Raw genomic sequence first — 4,964 nt, 5'->3', positions numbered from 1 at the left:
TATATATATATATATATATATATATATATATATATATATACATATATATATATATATATACACTAATAATCCGCAGATTTTCTCGTGACTATAAAGCTAAAGAAAACATCCTGTTTCTCCTTTCTGTATCAATGCGATTAACGGATGCATTGCAACAACGACAAAAAGAAATTTTCGACACTTAACAATATATTTATAAATATATTTATAACAGCGATTGTATACAATTTTTGACAGTACATATAATGCTTCAAATCACGTATTCTGTTTTCAAATCAATGACTGTTTTCAAATGGCATATTTCGTGCAAGGATAGATACAGTGAACGTTGCTAGGGTTGAGGTCCAGTAGAGATATAACAGAACGGCCCAACAGACTTCAGAATGTAACATTATTAAACATCATTTAATAAATGTGAGTTTACTTGTAAGGATGTTGGGTTCTAATTGTGTTTATTTCTGCATTCAGACGTGAAATCTTTGTGTTGGCATGATTGCATTCGATATTGATAACATACTCTGTTCCCAGAGTTGGTCTGTCACTTAATTTTGGCAATCGAACTCATCAATGCCTAATTTCTTCATCGTTTTCAGACACGATTATGATTATGCTGAAAGAAAAAATCGCTACTTCAACAATTTTATCGCTATTATTAATCAACAATATTTTTTTTCGTAAAAATATGTAACGCTTGTCGTTGAGTGTAACACAAATGCTATACTGTACAGGTGACACAGAATATCGAATAGCACGAGCTTGTGCAAGATCAGCTACTGACAATCTGAATTGTTCATGTGGAAAACCAATTATAAAAAGGTAATACTTGAAGCCTAGTTTTTGTTGTTGTTTTTTTTTCATCCTTTATGGCGCCTTCTCATTTATTGTATAAATTTATACTATTTGGGGGAGAGGGTCAACATTCTGGACGTATCTTAAGATCTGTTGATCTTAACGAAAAGAGAGAAACAGAGACAGATAAACAGAAAAGAAAAAGAAAAACAGATCTATATATCATACATACGTCAGAATACATGCTAAGTAACAAGAAAATTGTAGCAAAAGTGATATCGCAACTATGGCCATAACAGTGGTATCGCGACTGTGGTGATTTCATTTTTTCCCACTGGTACTATTCAATATCTCATTATAAAACATATAATAAATCTCAATAATACTAATGACTTTAGGATATAGCTGCGAGTATTGCACCGTTAAATATGCATTGTACCACAACTCATACAAATTATAACAATTAAAAACTAAAACGAAACTGATATTAATCTAATTGTCATACCCCGTATGAAGGTATAGCAAAGCTAACGGCAAAGTACTTTCACCACAGAGCATCAGCGAATAGGTTTCCAAATGATTTGTTGTTTCAATGTCAGCCGAAAATATACCGCTCCGGTGGCCTAGTTGTTAGAGCATCCGCCTTGGATGCGGGAGGTCGTAGGTTCGAACCCTAGCCGAGTCATACCAAAGACTTACAAAAATGGTAATAACAGCTGCCTGCCTCGCTTGGCGCTCATCATTAAGAGGTTATTGTTAGAACTGGTCGGCCTGGTGTTAGGATAATGTGACTGGGTGGGTGTAAGCGGCATGATTCCCCAGTGCTAGACATCACTATAAACTATCACACTGCAGTCATCGTAACGATCTGACTGAAAAATTGTTAAAGCTACGTGAAAAATCCAAATTATACACACATATATTACTTTAATACTCATAATGATGCGTTTTACAGTAATTTGATACCCATAATGATGCATTTTACAGCACTATTCATAATGATGCATTGTATTTTAATTTAATACTGATAATGATGCATTTTTCGGTAATTTAATACTCATAATGATGCATTTTACAGTACTTTAATACTCATAATGATGCATTTTTCGGTAATTTAATACTCATAATGATGCATTTTACATTGATTTACTACTCATAATCATGCGTTTTACAATACGTCAATACTCATAACGATGCATTTTACAGTACTTAAGTACTCAAAACGATGCATTTTACAGTACTTAAGTACTCAAAACGATGCATTTTACAGTATTTAAGTACTCAAAACGATGCATTTTACAGTATTTAGGGGCTCATAACGATGCATTTCTCAGTACTTAAGAACTCTTAACGATGCATTTCACAGTACTTAAGTACTCATAACGATGCATTTTACAGTACTTAAGTACTCATAATGATGCATTTCACAGTATTTAAGTACTCATTATAATATATTTCACTGTATTTAAGTACTCATAACGATGCATTTTACAGTACTTAAGTACTCAAAACGATGCATTTTACAGTATTTAAGTACTCAAAACGATGCATTTTACAGTATTTAGGGGCTCATAACGATGCATTTCTCAGTACTTAAGAACTCTTAACGATGCATTTCACAGTACTTAACTACTCATAACGATGCATTTTACAGTACTTAAGTACTCATAATGATGCATTTCACAGTATTTAAGTACTCAAAAAGATGCATTTCACAGTACTTAAGCACTCATAACGATGCATTGCACAGTATATAAGGGCTCATAACGATGCATTTCACAGTACGTAAGTACTCATAACGATGATTTTTGCAGTACTTAAGTACTCATAGCGACGCATTTCACAGTACTTAAATACTCATAATGATGCATTTCACAGTACTTAAGTACTCATACGATGCGTGTTACAGTACTCAAGTATTCATAAGGATGCATTTCACAGTATTCAAGGGCTCGTAATGATGATGCATTTCACAGTACTTAAGGGCTCATACGATGCATTTCACTGTACTTAAGGACTCATAATTATGTATTTCACCGTATTTAAGTATTCATAATGATGCAATTCATTGTATTTAAGTACTCATAACAATGCATTTCACAGTACTTATCGCCTCATAATGATGCAATTCACTGTATTTAAGTACTCATAACAATGCATTTCACAGTACTTATCTACTCATAATAATGCATTTCACAGTACCAAAGTATTCATAACGATGCATTTCACAGTATTTATGTACTCATAACGATTCATTTTACAGTACTTGATTGATCATAATGATGCATTTCACACTATTTAAGTTCTCATAACGATGCTTTTCACAGTAATTAAGTACTCATAATGATGCATTTTACAGTACTTAAGTACTCGAAACGATGTATTTTACAATACTTAAGTACTCATAACGATGCATTTCACGGTATTTTAGGGTTCATAAAGATGCATTTCACAGTATTTAAGTACTCATAATGATGCATTTCACAGTACTTAAGTACCCATAACGATGCATTTCATTGTATTTAGGTACTCATATCGATGCATTTTACAGTACTTAGGTACTCATAATGATGCATTTCACAGTATTTAAGTACTCCTAACGATGCATTTTACAGCACTTAAGTACTCATAATGATGCATTTCACAGTATTTAAGTACAAACAAAAGTGCATTTTACAATATTTAAGTACTGATAACGATGCATTTCACAACACTTAAGTACTCATAATGATGCATTTCACAGTACCTAAGTACTCATCACGATGCATTTTACAGTACTTAAGTACACTTCACGATGCATTTTGCAGTACGTAAGTATTCTTAACGATGCATTTCACCGTACTTAACTACTCATAACGATGGATGTTAGAGTACTTCACTGCTCATAATGCTGCATTTCGCTGTATTTAAGTACTCATAACGATGCATTTTACAGTACTTAAGTACTCATAATGATGCATTTCACAGTACTTAAGTATTCTGAACAATGCATTTCACAGTACATAAGTACTCATAATGATGCATTTCACAGTACTTAAGTATTCTGAACGATGCATTTCACAGTACTTAAGCACTCATAACGATGCATTGCACAGGATATAAGGGCTCATAACGATGCATTTCACAGTACGTAAGTACTCATAACGATGATTTTTGCAGTACTTAAGTACTTATAGCGATGCATTTCACAGTACTTAAATACTCATAATGATGCATTTCACAGTACTTAAGTACTCACAACGATGCATTTCACAGTACTTAAGTACTCATAATGATGCATTTCACAGTAATTAAGTACTCATAACGATGCATTGCACAGTGTATAAGGGCTCATAACGATGATTTTTGCAGGTCTTAAGTACTCATATTGATGCATTTCACAGTACTTAAGTACTCATACGATGCGTGTTACAGTACTTAAGTATTCATAACGATGCATTTCACAGTATTCAAGGGCTCATAATGATGATGCTTTTCACAGTACTTAAGTACTCATCACGATGCATTTCACTGTACTTAAGGACTCATAATTATGTATTTCACTGTATTTAAGTATTCATAATGATGCATTTCACAGTACTTACGTACTCATAACGATGCATTTCACAGTACTTAAGTACCCACAATGATGCAATTCACTGTATTTAAGTACACATAACGATGCATTTCACAGTACTTAAGTACTCATAATCATGCATTTCACTTTACTTAAGTACTCGTCACGATGCATTTTACAGTACCTACGGATGCATTTCACAATACTTACAGTACATAACGATTCATTTTACAGTACTTAAGTACTCATAATGATACATTTCACACTATGTTAGTACTCATAATGGTGCTTTTCACAGTACTTAAGTACTTATAATGGTGCATTTTATAGCACTTAAGTATTCATAACGATGCATTTCGCAGTACTTAACTACTCATTAGGATGGATTTCACTGTATTTAAGTGCTCATAACGATGCATTTTACAGTACTTAAGTACTCATAATGATGCATTTCACAGTATTTACGTACTCAAGACAATACATTTTACAATACTTAAGTACTCATAACGATGCATTTCACAGCATTTAAGTACTCAAAACGATGCATTTCACAGTATTTAGGGGCTCATAACGAAACATTTCTCGGTACTTAAGAACCATTAACGATGCATTTCACAGT

The sequence above is a fragment of the Sinohyriopsis cumingii genome, chromosome 3, assembly GCF_028554795.1.
Source record: "Sinohyriopsis cumingii isolate HCF-2022 chromosome 3, ASM2855479v2, whole genome shotgun sequence".
NCBI lineage: Eukaryota > Metazoa > Mollusca > Bivalvia > Unionida > Unionidae > Sinohyriopsis > Sinohyriopsis cumingii.
This window is presented reverse-complemented; position numbering follows the sequence as displayed.